This window comes from Pongo abelii, chromosome 5 (assembly GCF_028885655.2).
Source record: "Pongo abelii isolate AG06213 chromosome 5, NHGRI_mPonAbe1-v2.0_pri, whole genome shotgun sequence".
Taxonomy (NCBI): domain Eukaryota; kingdom Metazoa; phylum Chordata; class Mammalia; order Primates; family Hominidae; genus Pongo; species Pongo abelii.
In genome coordinates, this window is record NC_071990.2 from 47,716,715 (window position 1) to 47,738,365 (window position 21,651).

Below are 21,651 nucleotides of genomic sequence, written 5' to 3' on the forward strand. Positions count from 1 at the left end.
TAAAATATTTTTGTAGAGAAGGTATCTCACTAGGTTGCCCAGGCCAGTCTTGAACTGCTGGCCACAAGCAATCCTCCCACTTTGGCCTCCTGAAGTGTTCGGATTACAGGCATGAGCCACCACATCCAGCTCTGTGATTTTTTTTTATAAAAAGAAAAAAAAGTACTTTAGTCTCCTTTGTCCTATCTGGTCAATTGTTTTTTTAATTGACAATTTAGAAAAGTGTCTTTAAGCTTCACAACTCATGATTGATAATATTGTGTAAATTTAGTGAGTGTGACAGAAGTCAGAATTGCAGGTACAATATTTCTTCTGCAAATTTTACAAAAACGTAGGACAGACATTTATTCCTAGGGCTCTCCCAGGGCCTTGGAAAGGGTCTGCATAAGTATAGGGCCCTGAGGGTTAAGATTCGCTAGCTTTGTGATACATCCATGTATTAGTCCGTTTTCATGCTGCTCATAAAGACATACCTGAGACTGGGTAATTTATAAAGGAAAAAGGTGTAATTGACTCACAGTTCCACATGGCTGGGGAGACCTCACAATCATGGCGGAAGAGCAAGGGACCATCTTACATGGTGGCAGGCAAGAAAAGAGCTTGTGCAGGGAAACTTGCCCTTATAAAACCATCAGATCTCATGAGACTTACTCACTATCATGAGAACAGCATGGGAAAGACCTACCCCCATGATTCAATTACTTCCCATTGGGTACCTCCCATGACACATGGGAATTGTTGGAGCAACAATTCAAAGTGAGATGTGGGTGGGGACACAGCCAAACCATATCAATTCATCTCTGTATCCTCTTAGGCTTTGCCAATCAGACATGATCATAAAGTTTTCACTTCAGAACTGAACAACCCTAGGAAGCAGGAGCCCTTGTCATGTACCATTTCATAAGAATGACAAGAGAGGCACCAGCTCTGCCAGGCACCGGTGGTGAAATTTCTAGTGTTGGGTCTCCAGAGTTATTGGTGGAGGCTGTGGTGTCTGTACCATGCAGCAGCTATACCACCCTCTCGCCTTGAGCAGCCCTCACAGTGTGACGTGGGCATGGATCCTGGCCGCAGAGCCTCTGGACCTTACTCTCCAGCCCCCTTGCAGATTCAATGAGGTACCAAATATCCTCATTAAATTCACCTTATTTTTCTGCTTAAATTAGTTATTATAGAATAGTTTCTGCTTGCAACCATTAATCCTGACTGCTACATGTGGAAGTGTGTTCTACAGGGCTAAGGCAGAGGCTGAGGCATTATCAGTCTACCTGAGATGATGGAATAATTCAAGGATCAGAAAGTGAATCAAAGCAGAATGCGTGGGAGAAAACAGGTGACCAAGTACCAGAAAAGTAAGGATAAAAGTCAGATACATGGGCCCATTTAAAGGCAGAAGCCAGAGAGCCAAGAATCTTGATTATTGAATGCAGATGAAGGCAGAGGAGGTTCAGAAAAGGCAAAGTGGGGTAGGTCAAGACCCCATTTGGTAGGCCAGCAGTTGGGTGGTGTATATAAGGATTGGGTGGCCTTAAAAAGGAATAGAAGGTCAGGTGCAGTGGCCTCACACATGTAATCACTACACTTTGGGAGTCTGAGGCAGGAGGATCACATAAGCCCAGATGTTTGAGACCAGTCTGGACAACAAAGGGAGACCCCCATCTCTACAAAAAATTTAAAAGTTAGCCAGGTGTTTTGATGCATGCTTGTAGTCCCATCTACTTGGGAGGCTGAGGTGGGAGGATCACTTGAGCCTATAAGGTGGAGACTGCAGTAAGCCATGATCACACCATTGCACTTCAGCCTGGGTGACAGAGAGAAACCCTGTCTCTAAAAAAAAATTAATTTAAATTTAATAAAAGAGGAATAAAAGAAGGCTGGACAGTCCTATAACCCAGACTCTCGTTATCTCTCTCTTGGAACCATAAAAGGCTTCAACATTCTCCCACCTTGTTCTCTGCCCTACAGTATGTTCTTTACACACACAAAAAAGCTATTTGGGGCCATGATCATTGCCCTACTTTTGAGATATCAATTGTGACTCCCCATTGCCTAGAGAACATCACATAATTCATTAGCCTAGCATTTCTGACCCTCCCTCATCTAGGTCAATCCATTTATCCAACATATTCCTCGTTAGCTTTCTCATACTGTATGCTAGAGCTGCACTAAGCTATTTGGTATTTCCTAGACATGCATTTCATTTTCCCACAAGCATGCTGTTCTTTCTGCCTGGGATGCTCTCCCTGTCACATTTCAGCACATCCATATCACTCTATTTTCCAAAGCCCAGCTTAAATGTCACATTTCTTCTTCAGCAGCAGTATTTCCTCCCGGAAGCATATTAATTCTCATGTTAATTTTGCTTTCCATATTGCATTACAGTTATTCAGGCACATATTTTTATTCCCTCTAAGAACCCAGAAACTCACTTTGAACAGAATCTTGGCACAGTGCCTTGTATATTATACCTGCCCAAAACAGTGTTGAATAAAGGGTTGAATGAAACAATTCTTGACACATAATTTCCTGTAGAACCTAAAGCAGGTGACAGTGACCTACGGTGTGGTAGGAAAAGTACAGGCTTTGATCTCAGACATGTAGGAGTTGGAGTCACAACTTGTGCTGGCTGACGAATCTTCTCACACATTGCTTAATCACAAAGAGGCATTGGTAGTAAGAGATAATAATCCTTATAGCATATGATTATTTTGAAAATTAAATAAGGTTCTAGAAGGTAACTTACAATTCCTGATACAAAAGAGATGCTAACTGAATGTTAGTGATTTTTTTCTCCCTTAGTCTTCTCCTAGCCTTAATATCTCTAATTCCATCTATTGTTTCTTACAGGACAGTTTTTTAGTCTGCTCATCAACATCATTTTATCCACATTGTTCATAAAAATCTGAATATTAAGACAACCTAAGTGTGACCTGACCAGTTCACAGAACACTGAGAATATTACTTGGTACAATCTCATCACAATACTTCTATTTTGCAGTACAAGATAGCCATATTATACTTTGCTTATATTAAGTTTGTAACTATCTAAAATCTCCAAGTTTTTTAGAGCAATCTACTTCCAAATAACATGTCTATTTTATACATAAACCTAAATGCACATAATTCTTCTGATCTCTGTTAAGTTTCAACTAATTTATTTAAGCCCAGAATTTTATCTTACCCAAATCCCTTTCGGTATTGATTTTAATAATCTTTAAAGGGGTGTACGGGGGAGGATGATGGGAGGGACACTAAGTAATAACTTGAGACATTTGCCTTACTCTTACTTAATTGCAAAATAAACAGCTCCCATGGTGATCTGTAGTGCAGGCCAGCATTTGTGTCTATGCGGAGGAAAAACGATGACTTTTGCACTTTGCCTCTGCCAGCAATAGCCACATGAGTAATTAAACTTCAACAAACTTAGTAATTAAATAATAGAATTTTTTTTTAGAGATCACCTTGAGGAAAAGAAGAAAAATGATGTTTCTTTAATGTCTCAAAACAGAAACAATTATCTTATTTTTTAATCGAATATTGTACTATTCCACCAAAAACTCTGATTAGCAACACTTGCTCTACTGCAAAAATCTAGTTTAAGTTTCTCAGATTGTATGCAGATAGAATTATATTTTTCTTAATAAACATGTGAAATAAGTAAAGCAATCCAAATTTAAAAATGTACTGAGGGTCTTCTCAGTAACTTTTCCATATGGTAGCCATGAGTGATGTTTTTCTTGTTAGAAATTTATGGGAAATATTCTTGGGAGCCTATTTTTCCTTACGAAATGGGCTGAATGTTTGTGTTCTCCCGAAATTTATATACTGAAACACAGATCCTAATGTGCTTGAGGTGGGGCCTTTGAGAGGTAATCAGATCATAAAGGTAGAGCCCTTATAAATGGCATTAGTGCCCTTATAAGAAGAAGCCAGAAAGTTAATTACCTCTCTGTCTGCCATGTGAAGGCATAGCAAGAAGATGACCCTCTGTAAACCAGGAAAAGGGCCCTCACCGAGAACTCAACCACAATAGCACCCTGAACTCAGCCTCTAGAACTGTGAGAAATTATTGTTTAAGCCACCCAATGTATGGTAATCTATAGCAGTCTAAACTGACTAAGAAATATCAATGTAAAGCCTACAAATATCAAATATAACTTTATTTTATTTATTTATTTATTTATTTTTAATAAACTGTTTATAGAGACAGGGTCTCACTATGTTGCCCAGGCTAGTCTTGAACACCTGGCCTCTAGCAATCCTCCTGCCTCAGCCTCCCAAAGTGTTGGGATTACAGACATGAGCCACCATGCCCAGCCAAAATATAACTTTAAAGGGAGAGAGATGAAGTAATAAAGAGAAACTTTTGAAACACAAAATTTCTGTTAAAGTAAAATAATTTCTGGGCACGGTGGCTCATGCCTGTAATCCCAACACTTTGGGAGGCTGAGGAGGGCGGATCACCTGAGGTTGGGAGTTCGAGACCAGCCTGACCAACATGGAGAAACCCTATCTCTGCTAAAAATACAAAATTAGCCAGGCATGGTGGCACATGCTTGTAATCCCAGCTATTCGGGAGGCTGAGTCAGGAGAATCGCTTGAACCCGGGAGGCAGAGGTTGCAGTAAGCCGAGATCGCACCATTGCACTCCAGCCTAGGCAACAAGAGTGAAACTCCATCTCAAAATAATAATTTTAGTAGAGTGAAGAAAATTCTAATAAAAGGGTCTAATAAAAAATTATGTTTTAGGTCCAGTACAGTGGCTTACACCTGTAATGCCAGTACTTTGGGAGGCCGAAGTGGGCAGATCACTTGAGGTCAGGAGTTTGAGACCAGCCTGGCCAACATGGTGAAACCTCATCTCTACTAAAAATACAAAAATTAGCTGAGCATGGCGGCGTGTGCTTGTAGTCCCAGCCACACAGGAGGCTGAGGCAGGAGAATCACTTGAACCCTGGAGGTTGCAGTGAGCCAAGATTGCACCACTGCACTCCAGCCTGGGTGACAGAGCGGGACTCCATCTCAAAAAAAAAAATATATATATATATAATATATAATATATATATTATATATATTATATATATAATATATATAATATATAATATATATATTATATATATAATATATTATATATATAATATATTATATATATAATATATTATATATAATATATTATATATATAATATATTATATATATAATATATTATATATATAATATATATATAAAATCTCTTCACATACTTGGGGGAAAGAACATGAGACTAAAGGCTAAATCAAACATAATAAAATAAGAATATTATGGGATGTTTCTAGTCTGGGGCCAATTTTTCTTTTCCATTAAGGCCTATATAGGACTTTTAATTTATACCTAAAAATATTTTTTAAAAATTCTAACTTGAGGTCCAAACAAAACAAATGACCCATCAAATCAGTCTTGAGATTTCAGTGCCAATGCAGTTAGATGCTAGAGAAGGTAGAGAGAGTGAAATTGGGAGACAAGTCATTTATCTACTATTCATGTAAAACTCAGAAAATCATATTTTCCCATCTATAGTTGGAAATTCATTTACTTACTACAAATAGGAAAGATGTTTAAGATAATTAAAACTAACAAATGTCACAATTTTTATTAGTTTGCTGAATCCTTTTAGATTTATTATATATATTCCTCAGACATAGACAACAGATCATGTAAAATATAATTCAGCTTTTTCTAAATCAGCCAAGATTGTCATTGTCATAATTTTGTATTGTATCATAAACAAACTCTATAGTAGCCATCAGGCTGAAAGGGAATTTGAGTTCTGAGATATTTCATTCTATAAACCTTTTATCTTTGCTGCTTTATTTTAGAATACATATCTTTAAAGCTTACTAAGAAGGGTCTTTACCAGGGTAAACCTGAATTTGCCAATATTTAATCATTTTAACCTATAAAATATGAATTCCTCCTGGTTTAACCTAACACAATCAAAGATTGAGTCAAAAGCTGAAGAACTTTTTCATCAACTGTCTTTACCAACACCCTTTGACATTTACAGAACCCTTACCATATTCAACGGTATGAAATGTAGGACATGCTGAACCACGTTTCTCCCTCCCTACATTCAGCCAAATGATTCCTTCTTTCCTTAATCCATATTTGCCTGGAGCTCATGCTCTTGTTTTCCATTACCACTACAAAGAGATAATAGAGCTATGCCTCTCATAGAATGTCATCCTTCCCCACTGGCTTCTGTGGCAATATAACTTGTTAAATCCCCTATCTCTGATTTACTGTCATCAAAATTCCACCTGTTGCTTTGTATTGAGTTAACATTTAGTACATTGTGAGAAAAAATAGTTGGAATTTTGAATCATTGCATTTTAGAGCTAGAAGTAATCTTAGCAATCGCTTAGGCCAGTCCTCCTATGGTGGTTGTTGCCAGCTGCTGATTCCCTCTGCCAGCCTCATTTTCACCCAGTCCTCCCTGATGCTGCCAATGTACTTTGGGGATGGACCTGACTTAGCAGTGGAGGTTATCTCATTGACTCAGAAACCCAAGTCTAAGTTAATTAGCACAGCCAGGTCTGTGTCATTAGGGTGGCTATTATAGGCTGAATTGGGTCCTTCCAAAATTCATTTGTTAATGTCCTAACCCCTAGAATCTCAGAATGTGACCATATTTGGGGAGAGGGTCTTTAAATAGGTTTTTAGGTTAAAATGAGGTCATCTGGGTGGGTCCTATTCAAATATCACTGGTGTCCTTATGAGAAAAAGAGATTAGGATTCAGATAAACTCTGAGGGAAGACCATGTGAGGGCACAGGGAGGAGAAGATGGCAAGATGGCCATTTACAAGTCAAGGAGAGGGGCCTCAGAAGAAACCGACCCTGTTGACACTTTGATATCCATCTTTTACCTTACAGAACTGTGGGAAAACAACCTTCTGTTGTTTAAGCCACCAGTCTGTGGTACTTTATTATGACGGCAGCAATAGCAAACTAATACGATGGGACTGGGCATTGGAATAAGACCCATTTGGGCCGTTATGTGATCCAATGAGTCTTCTGAGTTATTTAGGCCAGTTAGGGCCAAGTTTTCTGTTACTTACAGTCTCTGTTGTGTGTGATGTTACCAACCTCTTCCTTTTACACAGAGAAGCTGAGGCTTCTTCAAATTTAAACATAGATTACAGAATTTGAAATAATTATCTTTCCTCAAAGATTGAGGGTATATGCATAATTGGTAGAAATAGTACAGTCATCTCTTGGTATCTGTGGGAGACTCGTTCTAGAACTCACCCTTCCACCCCACCCCACCCCAGAGGACACCAAAACTCAAGTCCTTTGTATAAAATGATGTAGTAATTGCGTATAATCTATGCACATCCTCCTGTATAAATCATCTCTATTAAGTGTATTGCCTAATACAATGCCTACACATCACTTCATTCATGTGGAGTCAACATAGTCCTCAGAGCACGGCAAATTCAAGTTTTGCTTTTTGGAACTCTGCAGAATTATTTTTCCCTAATTTTTTTTTGTTTGTTTTTGAGATGGAGTTTCACTCTTGTTGCCCAGGCTTGAGAGCAATGGCGCAGTCTTGGCTCACTGCAACCTCTGCCTCCCAGGTTCAAGTGATTCTCCTGCCTCAGCCTCCTAAATAGCTGGGATTATAGGCTCCTGCCACCATGTCCAGCTAATTTTTGTGTTTTTAGTAGAGAAAGGGTTTCACCATGTTGTGTAGGCTTGTCTCAAACTCCCGACCTCAGGTGATCCACCCGCCTTGGCCTCCCAAAGTGCTGGGATTATAAGCGTGAGCCACGGTGCCCAGCTTTCCCTAATATTTTCAATCCACAGTTGGTTGAATCCACAGATGCAGAAGCCACAGATACAGAGGACTGATCATCCAGGTAAACAGTTTCATGACTAGAATGAAGAAAACATTCACTCTTATCTCTGATCAATCCAGAGGGGCTAAAGTGAGGAGAATTGGAAGTATTGGGAAAGACAAAAAATCTGAAAATTAGCTCCTTGTGTCAGTAAGTCAGTACTAGTATCCCCTTTTCCAGTTTTATCTTTAGCCTCCTTAGCAGAGGCTTGCCCTATCCAGTGTTTAGCCCTGCTATTTCTTTCATTGCCTACTGCTTACAGGTCTCAAGACTTCTGTGCTGTTCCATATATTCTTGCACCTGGGAGTAGCCCATGTGCACTTCTGTCCAGATTTGAATGCCTCAGTTTTTATATTCATCCTCTTCCATCACCAGTAATAGATAATTACATTTTCAAAGCAGCTTCCACATTTTAAGTGCTTAAGACATGTTTTATGAGAATATAGACTGTGCTGCTCCTCTATATAGAAAATTCATATTCATCATTTGGTGAAGTGGGAATTTTACCATGGTTAGCCACTTTAAACTTCTTGACAGCTTCAAACCACTGTATCTCATTTACATTAACATTTTGTTCTAGAAAATGGAAAAAGTTACATTGAGATATTCTCATTTCATACATTCTGAAGCATGCTTCGTGAATGAATTCTTTCTTCGAAATCTTGGCAAGCTAAATTATGAGTAGAGATTGTCAAATTTAAATGCTATTTTTAAAAAACATGCTATGAGTATAACGAGAGCAGAGAAATCTACCCAGAGCCTCAAACTGTGCCTGGCATGTAATACATGACAAATAAATACTCACTGAGTAAATATTTATTGAATGAATGATTGAGATTGAATTTGTGATACATTTATGCATTGCAAGTTGCTGAATAATTTTATCTTAAAAATTACCTCTCAGGACCATTTAATGTTGAACCTTCAAAATTTCAAATTAATATATATGATAGCAAATGATAAGCTGTGCTGTCAAATTTGGTGGTTTGTGATGGGATGTTATCATTTGACTTACCAGTTAGTGACAGAGTTGGACAGATAGTAAGACTGCCCTCATTCTGGATATTATGCCATGGTGTTTTGGGATACCATGATGCAAGGAACCTACAGAAAGTATCATTTTCTTCCTGAGGGTGGGAGGAGCAATTAGTGCTACAGTTTATCTAAATTGCTACAGAAGACTTCTTTCACATGGACACATCACTTTCTGGACACCCTTCCATATGTTGTGACTCAAATCAGTAAAATCAATAGGAGTTTTACAGCTGGCTTGTAAAATGTCAAACCTATGACTTCTGAAGTTTTCCAAGTTTTCTGTGGAGCCACACTGTTGAGTACTCTTTTTTTTTTTGAGACAGGGTCTCGCTCTGTGGCCCAAGGCTGGAGTACAGCGGCAACATTACAGCTTGCTGCAGCCTCGACCTCCCAGGTCCAAGTGATCCTCCCACTTCAGCCTCCTGAGTAGCTGGGACTACAGAAGTGTGCTACCACACCCAGCTAATGTATGTATTTTTTCTAGAGATACGGTCTCACTATGTTGCCCAGGCTGGTCTTGAACTTCCAGGTTCAAGTAATCCACCTGCCTCGGCCTCCCAAAATGTTGGGATTACAGGCGTGAGCCACTGCACCTAGCTGAATACATATTTAAGTGAAAGTGAAAAATCTGTATACTTCTGTGTTAGAAAAACCTTTAGAACCTTTAAGGTTTTATTTTATTTTATTTTTTTATTAAGCATAGTCAAAATCCTGCTACTATTTTTGTTTGGATTGCTTTTATTCTTCTCATGATTTAGGTTTAGTTTTATTGTTTGTTTGAGATTGGGTTTCACTCCATTGCCCAGGTTGGAGTGCAGTAGTACCATCTCGGCTCACTGCAACCTCTGCCTTCTGGGTTCAAGCTATTCTCTTGCCTCAGCCTCCCAAGTAGCTGGGATTACAGGCATGGGCCACCACACCCTCTAATTTTTGTATTTTTAGTAGAGATGGGGTTTTATTATGTCAGCCAGGCTGGTCTTGAACTCCTGGCCTCAATTGATCTGCCTGCCTCGGCCTCCCAAAGTGCTGGGATTACAGATGTGAGCCACCAAGCCCAGCCATGAGTTAGTTCTTTGTTGTTGTTGCCTGAATGGCTTTAAAACTTGAATCATTTCGGGGTTTTATTTGCTTACTACCTTAAAGACACAACTGGCATTACATCTAAATATATGGCCATTCCTTCATTATGGTCAAGACTTTGAAATGGGAAAATTATCATTTTATTTGCGTCAATTTACTTGATCATTCATACTTTTCTAGAAACCATAGTCTGTAACTGGATATGAATATTCTAGACACTGCAGTTCTGAATTTCTGAATTATGGGCTTAAAACTCTAAAAATTCAGCACCCCAACCTTCAAAGTTAGCCAAGAGTCATCACTGGTGCACAGGTTGATTTTATATTTTAATAGTACTCAATGTCTTTTTATGCTATAAACAAAAGAATTCTTTTGAAGAGGATTGACACCTTGATCAAAAACTGAAAAGGAAAATGCATTCAAGTTTCATTCAACAACATCCATGCTTCTTTGCCCCCGCCCAGTTTTCTTGACCTACTTGTGTGTATCCAGTGCCACTTTTGCACAAAGATTTAAAGACTGATTAAAAAGAACATGTCCTCTTTTTAAAGTATAACTAGCAAGGATTCAAAAGTATGTCACAGGTGGGCACAGTGGTTCATTCCTGTAATCCCAGTACTTTTGGAGGCTGTGTTGGGAGAATCACTTGAGGCCAGGAGTTCGAGATAAGTGTGGGCAACATAGCGAGACTCCCATCTCTACAAAAGAATATTTTTAAAAAACTAGCCTGTTGTGGTGGTGCGCACCTATAGTCCTAAAGCGCATCATGTGGCAGCTGACCCATATTTTTCTCCTGCACCTCAGTGTTCACATAACAAAGTGAATTTATTCTCACAGCCAAGTTTTACTAACTGCAACTGTGAAAGGAAAGGCTCCTTTTTGATTTCAGGTTTTAAGAACTACAGTCATTGAACAATTTCCATATTAAATTGCATGGTAAGCAAGGCATCTTCAGTTTTAGACCATGAAGAAGACGCTGACAAATTACTATGTATTTCCATTGTTTCCCTGGGGCAATAGTTTCTGATCCAACCACTATTGTCACTTGGGATCTCTGAGCTCTAAGAAGTTAAATGAGACTGGAACAGTGTCAGTGGGATTTTGATACCAAAAAGAAGCCATCACATATTTCGGAAAGTGCACATAAACTTTCCCACAGATTCTGGGAAACTTCCCTCCAGGATCATTAAAAAAAATTCATCTCCAAGATTTTTTAAAAATCTCTTCATTTGTTGTCTCCCTATCACTTACAGATTTGGGATTTAGTTGACATGCCAGAGGCAGCCTGCCAAATCTTGTGACTCAGACATATGATGCTTCTGCTGGGAGTAAAGACAGGTGGATACAGACCTGACCTATTTGCTAACTTTGTTCTGGGATTTAAACTATAGCACCCATCTAGTTGTTGGAAAATGATGCCATTTGCATCTTTTACACAAAGGTTTGTGGATTCAAGTTACCTTTGAAAATGGAAAGAGAACAAACCTAAATCAAATAAGCTGTGTGATGGCCACCTGAAACTGAAAAATTTGCTTTAGGAGTGATCTGAGTCAATGTTCTCCCCGCACTGTGCCTCAGAACCACCTGGAGGGCTCCTACAACATACAGGTACGGGAGCCCCATTCCTAAAGATTCTGAATCATGGACACAACCATTTCCTTTCTAGGAGGGCAGCATAAGATATTTTACATTTCATCTGATGACTTTTTATATATTGTTTTAATTGTTCCTGTTTGTAAATTACCTTTTTTATAATTTGAAAAGCGTTTGTCCTCAATGTGGTCTTTCCTAACCACACCATACTTGCCAGTAGTTATAGTTTTATTATGGATACTCAAAATGCCCGCCCACACCAAAACAAATCAATGCACAGTTTTAAATATATTGAACTGGTATTATAAACTTGATAAAAATGAATTTGAAAGCCTTGCTCTGCTGTTGTAAAAATTTAGGCAAGTTCTGTAACCTCTCTGAGCCTCGGATTCAATTGTGAAGTGGGGACTTTAAGAATGTACTTACTTTTTGAGAGTGGGTGAAAATTAAATTATATGATCCATGTCAGTTTTATATAGTGGGTATTCAAAAATGGTTTTTAGTCATCAGCTACCCTAATCCCTCTTCCTGGACTAACAATACGAGTTCATTTACAAAATGTTGAATTCATTTATTTACATCATTTTCACGTAAATATGTGGGTTTCTTCATTACAAATGTAAAAAATATATGTACACTTTTTGAACAGAGTATAGCAGTCTGAACCCTAAGGCAAATAGGAATTATATTACACAGGATTTTTTCTAGTTAACTAATCTTCTCTGATTTTTTTCTGCTAGCTTTTCCTTATCACCTGCTGTTTCTATACCCATCTTTATTCACTGGTGTTTATTTATATACAACCACAGCTTTCACAGCTTCACAAAACTCAAATAACGTTTCAGTGGGTGGTGTGTTTAGAAAGGAGACAGATGGATTTGGGATAATCATGAGTCTTTGTTGTTGCTAATGATACCATTTCAGTCCTGCTAGAAACATACACAGTCCAGGGACTGAAATGAAACAAGGAAACAGATAAGTTATACTAATATAATATGTGCCATGGGTTTGGTACTTTATAATTTTCCTGTATACTGTACCTCATTAAAAAAAGTTAACATTTTTATTTAGCATTCTCTTGACCAGGCATGGTAGCTCATGGCTGTAATCCCAGCACTCTGAGGCCAAGGCAAGAGGATCACTTGAGACCAGGAGTTTGAGACCAGCCTCGGCAACATAGTGAGACCTTGTCTCTAGGAAAAGAAAAAAAAAAAAAAGTACATTTAGTACAATAAAATAAAAATTTTTAAAAGCATTCTCCTGCCAGCTCTGGAGAGAGTCTTGGAGTTCCTTGGGGGTAGACCAGCAGCATCCAACATCACCTGGAAACTTAGAAATCCAGAATCTCAGCTGCCTTCTCCCCAGCTGCTAAATCAAAATTTGCATTTAAATAACATGCCTGGCCTAGCACCAAGGCTCACACCTGTAATCCCAGCACTTCCTTTAGGAGGCCAGGGTTGGAGAGTCACTTGACACCAAGAGTTCAAGACCAGCCTGGGCAGCACAGTGAGACCCCACCTCTAAAATGTGTGTGTGTGTGTGTGTGTGTAAAATATTAACAGGTGGTTTGGATGAACTACACAGTTTGAGAAGCTCTGACCTAGGAAACAGTTAAGTCTTTGACTTACTGGGTACGAAAGGTGACTGACTGTCTTGAGATGTCTTCTAATTTAATTGTGGCTGTATTCAACCACAACATTTAGAGTAAGTTTATACAACATCTTCTTGATGGTGCACAATGCTAGCTGCCTTTTTGTTGCCTTTGGAAATACTGCAATGCATTCATTGGAATGACAGTAGGCAGAAGTATTTTCTCTTTACCACATTTGTTTCAAGAAATTGAGGTTTTATTGCTCTGAAAACCTCTAAATTCTACGCAAAACTGTGAAATGTTTCCAAACCAGTAATACAGGAGATCAGATTGTTAAAGGATCTACTTCCAATTCTATTTATTTAAAAGTTTATAGGATTGTGGTTAACGGAGCTCAGATGAGTTTATTCATTACTCTGTCACTTGGTTTATCACTCAGCTAAGACCTACTAGCTGCTATAAGTTTTTGATCAATATACAGCTTGAGATCATTTTTAGTCATATATTGTTAAATTTATACTCATCATGGGTTGTTTGTTAAAAACCTAGAAACTAGAGAAACACTAATGGCAAAGAACAAGATATCAGTGAGGACCATTAATATGATACTTCTCTAAGCTGATTTCAGACTGATCCTCTCTATATCCATAAGATGTAGTTATCAAACCGAACTCTTAAAAAACAGATCCAAATGTATTGATTGATTCAAAAATCAAAGTTAAACATAGAACTATCATGAGGATTATGGCCACCATGACTATTCATACATTAGACACCTCTACTTACACAATGTGTCATTTGCAGGGAGGTGCTTACAACTTCTGTGATCATATCATTAATAAACAAAACACAAATTAAAACAGAACAGTTGATTTTCCCTTAGAGGAAAATGTAAAAATTCCAAAAACCAATTTATGAAATCATTTACTAATTTTTGATTCTATAAGCTAAATTTTATCTACATTTTCTCCTTAAATGCTTCTGAAAAATAAGCATGATACAGCTTCTAAAATTTGTTGATAAGCTTTCTTTCATAAATAAAGTAATCTAATAACATATCTCTCATTAAATGAGAAAAGAGCAAAAATGTGTTTATATGTGATGACCACAGTTAAGGTATACATGAGAGTTTTCTAATACAATATTAAATACTATGCCAACTTAAAATAAACATTTTAACTTAAAACATCTTCTTTAGCATTTCATTTTTATTTTATCTACAGAGCTGTGGTTAACAGGTCTCAGATGTACCTCTTTATTATTCTGTCACTGGTTTACTCTGTCTCTGTCACTCAGCCGAGACCAACTGTTATTACATTGTGTCTGAGTAAAGCAAAAAACTACATGCTAGTGTCAGAGAAATGATAACTTCTGTGTAACTGCCTTAGTGTGTATAACATTTAAGGCAAAGACACCTATAGGTATTATGAACCCTGATTCAAAAAGGGTTACTTCACACACTTACAGGTACTTACTATGTGTCAGACATTGTCAATATATTTGATTCTCAAAAGAATCCTATAAGATATGAGGTCATGTTATAAATGAGGAAACCAAGGCACACAGAGGTCAAGTAACTTGACCAAGGTCACAGAGGCAATAAATGGCATAAGTGCCACAGAAAGTGACAATAAGTCACTCCTCATGATTACAGTATTCTACTGTATGGCTCTGCTAACCAAATCCAGTGCTCAAACCCCCTCCGAAGACATTTTAATATGTCTCCCTATGTCACCAGTGTCTCATGCTTCAAAAGTAATTTTATTTTCCCTCTATTTCATTAACATTCTTTAGTGCATTTATTTCGGCCAGTTATTAGGAAAAAAGAGAAATCTAATTTAAACTAATTCATACCAAGAGGCATTAAATTGTGGATAGATTCTGGCTTGACATAGTCATTGCACAGGTTTTCAACTTGAAAGAACAATTGCTATTTTAAAGGAATGAATCTCAACTGTAGTGGTTTTCAAAATTCAAGACAGTCAACTTTCAGAGTCCAGCAGGAGGCTTCTAGATCCCCAAAATCCAGCCTCAAATACACAAAGTTCTTCTTTTCTATGTGATGGCTGTGCATAAAATTTCATTTGGGAAAATAAAAGGGACTCTGCTGCCTAAAATAACAATAAATTGAACCACTCCTCTAATCCACTAGTCTGATGAACTTTCTGGCTCTTCTTTCCTCACCTCCATCAGACACATTTCATGCGCTCCCCCCACGCCCACCCTTGATAAAGAAGTGCTTAGAGGCTCACAGAACAGAGCAGAATATCTCTGGGTTCAAAGAACTTCAGGAGGGATCCAGAAAGTACTTTTGAGTAGATGCATTGAGCCTCTCAGTAATGTGAAAGCATGCTGCAGAGATCACCATCCCAGCAACAGGATTATTCTGTTTGATATCTGTTGCCAACAGCCACATTTCCCAGCATCTTGGACGCAAAGGGGGTTTACTGACAAAGCAAAGCTTTTACATTAGGCCTTACAGTCACAGGAAAATCACCAGCTACCTCAATGCATAGTCCCACGGTAGCATTTCTCCAGTCACTCTTAGAAAAGGCCCAAGTCATCTGGGGGCCTGGACTCACCCGCCCCAAGCAGGTGGCCCTTCTCCTGGTTCCTCTAGTTCTTCCTGGTAAATGGCGGAAATTGTATCTGACACAATGTGCGCAACTTTGTCCTTTGCTGGAGTCAGGTTTCTGGTCATGGGTCAGATCACTCAGTGCCTGAAGCAATTTCTTCCTCCACACCCAATAAATTCTTCAGGGAATCATGCAGGGATAGGTAGATTTCTTTAGGTACATATTTGTATTAATGAGAGCAGCTGGGAGCTGTCTTCCTGGTTCTAGTCAATGATTAACTTTTGAAGGCAGCCTCTTTGTGTGTGTGTGGTGTGTGTGTGTGACAGAAAGGACTTGTTTTAAGTGTTCCCACACAAAGTTATACATCTGTTTTTCTAATCAATGAATGACCTAACTACAAAGAGTTGAAGCTACCATTGAGCCAATAGTAAAGAATAAAATCCTACCGGCTGGGCGCAGTGGCTTACGCCTGTAATCCCAGCACTTTGGGAGGCCGAGGCAGGTGGATCATCGAGGTCAGGAGTTCGAGACCAGCCTGACCAACATGGTGAAACTCCCATCTCTACTAAAAATACAAAATTAGCTGGGCATTGTGGTGCACACCTATAGTCCCAGCTACTGGGGAGGCTGAGGCAGGAGAATCCCTTGAACCCAGGAGGCGGAGTTTGCAGTGAGCTGAGATTGTGCCACTGCACTCCAGCCTGGGCATCAAGAGCGAAACTCTGTCTCAAAAAAACAAACAAACAAAAAGAAAAAAAATCCTACCCTCCCAGAAATCTCTTACTGCCATAGAAATCACCAGATATTTATCAGGATGCTGCACTGTGGTCACCTAGGGGCTGAATACACTGTTTTCTACCTATTCCTTCAGCCTCTGGGAATCCACAGGCCAATTCAATGACATATGCTCAGAGGAGTCAGTGATACAATTGCAGTTAGAGCTGTATTCACAATATATTTCTCAGAGAGAAAGCCTCAGTTAATTTCTACTCATTTCTTACTGAGAATTTTCACTTTATACTTCTATGAGAGAGACATTAGTATACATGTTGGCCTGTGGTAAGGCATATTTAGCTGTATATTTAATAAAGGTTCCAAATGTGTTTGGTGATTATTAAACACATGTGCTCAGCAGCATTGCTGCTCTCTTAAATTTCAGTTCCTCATTTCATCTGACTGCTCAGACTCTGCTATTTGAGAGACAATCTCCAACTTTTTTTTTTTTTTTTTTTTTTTTTAAGATGGAGTCTCGCTCTGTCACCCAGGCTGGAGTGCAGTGGCGCGATCTCAGTTCACTGAAAGCTCTGATCCCCGGGTTCACACCATTCTCCCACCTCAGCCTCCCGAGTAGCTGGGACTACAGGCGCCCACCACCACACCCGGCTGATTTTGTTTTTGTATTTTTAGTAGAGACGGGGTTTCATCATGTTAGCCAGGATGGTCTCGATCTCCTGACTTTGTGATCCGCCCGCCTCAGCCTCCCAAAGTGCTGGGATTACAGGCGTGAGCCACCATGTCTAGCCAACTATTAACCCAAACTCTGCATAAATCAATTCAGTATCTTCCCCAGACAAAACAGTACTTTCTCTGGATTCCCCATTTCTGTCCACATTTCTTTAAATAAATCCTTTTTCTAGGCTCTCAGAATTGCATTATATTTCATTTACTTCTAAAATATTTTCAGTGTAACAGGTTTGATTTTACAAGACTATCCTAGATAACTGTTCCCCTTTTGGCATTATGCCTGCAACCTTGCAAGTATCAATGGTAGAACTGGGCTTCCTGGCTTCAGGAGTTCAGTCCAAGTGGTTAGCCTTATATAAGTGATGGGTAATTGAACGTAAGAATTTATTACAAAAGTCAGCCTTGTGTGTATATATTAGTTAATTAGTTACACTAAACTGTGAGTGAAAAAGTAGCAAATCGGGCAAAATGCAGATAAAGAAAAAAATCTAAGTAACAGTAGAGATTATTTTTTAACTGATAAATGATAACAATAATATAAAACTGAATTTCAGTAATTATCAATTACTGATTCACCTAACTATGATCTTCCTCAAGTAGACCAAATAGAAAACACACTTACTTCAACAAGTAGCAATTGATGAGGTTACTAAACCCTGGTCTGTGGACCACCTGTATCAGAATCATTGGCGATCTTCCTATTTTAGTTTACTTGATTTTGTTTTGCCCTATATTATTTAAAAAATTACTCAGTTATGAATAACCAGAACATGTGCAAGTTACTGAAGAATGATCAGAGATTCAAAGTTGCTGGCTTTAAGGATAGAGAAAGGGATCGTGAGCCAAAACTCAGTGAACTATAGTGAGAGTAAAAATTGAAAAAGAGTTTGGGAAGAATATTGTATCTTTTTTATGCCAGTAAATGTTCATAAAGTTTCAAGTAATATGAGGATGAAAAATTGAGATTATATTTTCTGTAACTTGACTTTTTTGTAGAAGTACTAGAAATACTGACATCTGTTGCACTAAAGAAAGTAATGTTTATGAACTATATTTAAATTTTAGTTATCTCTTTCTAATTAAACAATTAATCTTTCTTTCTCTTTTGTTTTTGAGACGGAGTTTCACTCTTGTTGCCCAGGCAGGAGTGCAATGGTGCGATCTCAGCTCACTGCAAACTCCGCCTCCTGGGTTCAAGTGATTCTCATGCCTTAGCCTCCCAAGTAGCTGGGATTACAGGCATGCGCCACCATGCCTGGCTAATTTTTGTATTTTTATTGGGGATGGGGTTTCACAATGTTGGTCAGGCTGGTCTCAAACTCCTGACCTCAGGTGATCCACCCGCCTCAGCCTCTCAAAGTGCTGGGATTACAGGCATGAGCCACCGCGCCTGGCCAACAATTAGTCTTTCAAGAAAAAAAAATCATATTTGGGAATTATTTCTATTGTGTGATGATGTTAAAGGAAAGATGCCAATTCTACCATTTCTACATTTCTTGGGGGAAGAAATAGTTCAAAATCATTACAATAATATCCATGTGAAATGATTTTCATTAAGCCATAGTAAATAAATAAATAAATAATCAAAAGAAAATGAAAAAATAAGAAACGAGTGAGAAACACAATATTCTCTTTAATCAAACAACAAAAGATTTTAAAAGAATGCTCTGAGAAGACAATTCCATATATTTTTAAATCTATGGAGACATTGCCCTAGTCAATTTCCTTTGGAAAAAGAGGAAAGCTTAAAAACTTCAATATTATGGAAAAAGTTCAATATTACATCAGCACCCTATCCTGACAAGGCCAGTCTAAAAAAGTATCTTGCTCATTCTCTAACTTCTGTCACCACGAGCATATATTTAGCATTGCAAAATATGCATAAAATGACCAAGAAGCAGGCAAGAGTGCTAAGAAATTATTTTTTTTCTGCTCTACAATGTCAAACTTAGAAATTCAAATTCTAAAATTTTATTTTATTTTATTTATTTTTCTGAGAAGGGGTCACACTCTGTCACTCAGGCTGGAGTACAATGGTGAGATCATGGCTCACTGCAGCCTCAACTTCCCAGGCTCAAGTGATCTTCCCATCTCAGCCTCTGGAGTAGCAAGACTACAGGTGCACACCACCATGCCCAGCTAATTTTCATACTTTTTGTAGGGCAGGATCTTGCCATGTTGCCCAAGCTGATCTCAAACTCCTGGGCTCAAGCAATCCATCTGCCTTGGCCTCCCACAGTGCTGGAATTACAGGCATTAGCCACTGTGTCCAGTCCTAAAATTTTAAATAACTAAATTGAAACAATTTTTAATGAAAAATTCAGATTTATTCTTGTATGCCAGAATTTCAATCTATGACAATCCAGCTCTGACCATGAGTTCTGATGAATATTGGTTGTAATACTCTACCTGTTGGAATTTAGCCAAAATGTGTGTTTGATGTGCTTTTAATGCTTAGCCAGGCTTGGGAACCACTCATTTACTGAATATTTACATGTGCCAAATCCTGGGTAATCTGGCAATAGAAAGACAAACATCTGCACAAAGTTACCCAAGATAATTTATTAACTCCATTACCTGGCCTAGAGCTTGTTTTTGATACTGACTCACCCTTTCTTGCAAGGGCAAGGCCGTTTTGTAATTGTGAACATTTAAACCAGTTTATTTTTCAAAGATGAGTAATAAGGATGAGGAGGATGTTTAGCACAATTGCATATTAAAATATTAGGAAACAGTGAAATACAAACATAGGAATAGATAGATCAGAGTCCAGAAATTGATCAATTGTATGAATTAAATGTATGATAAAGGCAGAATTTCAAATCCATAGGAGAAATATGGATTACTATTCTCAAACATTATGAATAGCTAGTCATTGAAGGGAAAACAAAAACAAACCTGAATTCCAATCTTACTCCATGCACACTCAAATAAAATCCATACATGTTACAACTTTAAATGTAAAAAAATAAAATTACAATATGACTAGTTTTATAGTTTGTGAAAATTCGGCAAGCTATACACTTAAGACGTGTACTTGTGTGATTATACATTATCAGTAAAAAATTTTAATTTTGATAAAATGATAGGTTATTTTTTAATTTTGGAGGAGAAAAGGCCTCTTAACTTTAATGAAAACTCAAAAAAAAAACCACAGAAAAATTGGTAAGTTTAAATTACATGTAAGTTTAAACTTTCTAAATGACATAAAAACACCATAAAACATAAAAAAAAAACATCAAATTGGGAAAACATACTAGCAAAACTTTTGACAGACTATATCAGGCAGGGTCTAACCAGGAAATGAGAGATCACTCTAAACACCTGAAACAAAGATAATCTAATAAAGGAATTGTTTTCAGAGGTGATGGAAGAGAAAAGAAGCAAAAAAGGAGTTGATAAGCCCTTTAGAAGTTATCAACAGCAGGTAGCCTCTTTGCCCCTAAACTGGAAGGAAAAAAGGAGGATGTAGTGTTCCCAGTGCCCAGGGCCCTGCTGGAGCCGAAACCACACAGCCCTCTCTGATGGCAGTAGAAGCCATAGGGAATATGCAGTGGATGTTAGAGATGCTGCTTGAAGTAGAGGATGGGGTGGAGTGCAAATGTCTCAGCTCTTTCCTCCCTCTTGACCTCTGTATTAGTTTCCTGATTGCTGCTATAACAAATTACGACATACTAGCTGACTTGGAGCAATGCAAATTTATTTTTTTACAGTTCTAGAGATCAGAAATCTGAAATGGCTCTCACTGGGATAAAAACAAGATGTCAGAACTGCATTTCTTTCCAAGGCTTTAGGGAAGAATCTGCTTTCCTTGGCTTTTCCAGTTTCTTGAGGCTACCTTTCCTAGCTCCTCTTTCCTCTATTTTCAAAGGCTGCAATGGCCAATCAAATCCTTCTCATGCTATCACCTTTTAAGGTCCCTTGTGATTACATCGGTACTACCTGGAAAACCTAGGGTAATCTCATTTTAAGGTCAGCTGATTTGCAAACATAATTCCATCTGTAACTCAATTCTCCTTTGCTATGTAATATGATGTGTTCACAGGTTTCAGGGATTGGGAAGTAGGCATCTTTGAGGGAGCTGTCCTTGTGCCTTCCATACCCTCCAATCTCTCACCAGTGCCTCTCTTTGTCCAGATTCAACTGGAAGCCAACTGACTGGGAAAGGAGTCTGCAAGGGCCAGTGCTCCACACCCCAACTCCCGTCCCACACAAACCCAGGGGAAAGTCAGGAATGGATCTAAGAGCAGATGGGTACCCGGAAAAATAACTAATATCCCTAGAATAAAGAGTTCTTAGAAATCAATGAGAAAATTATAACAAAAAAGACAAATGAGCCAAGGATATGTGCTGGCAGGCTGGCAATTTTTAGGCAAACATATGAAAATAGTATACATATGTAAAGATTCTCAACCTCCTTAATCTAAATTGAAACAAC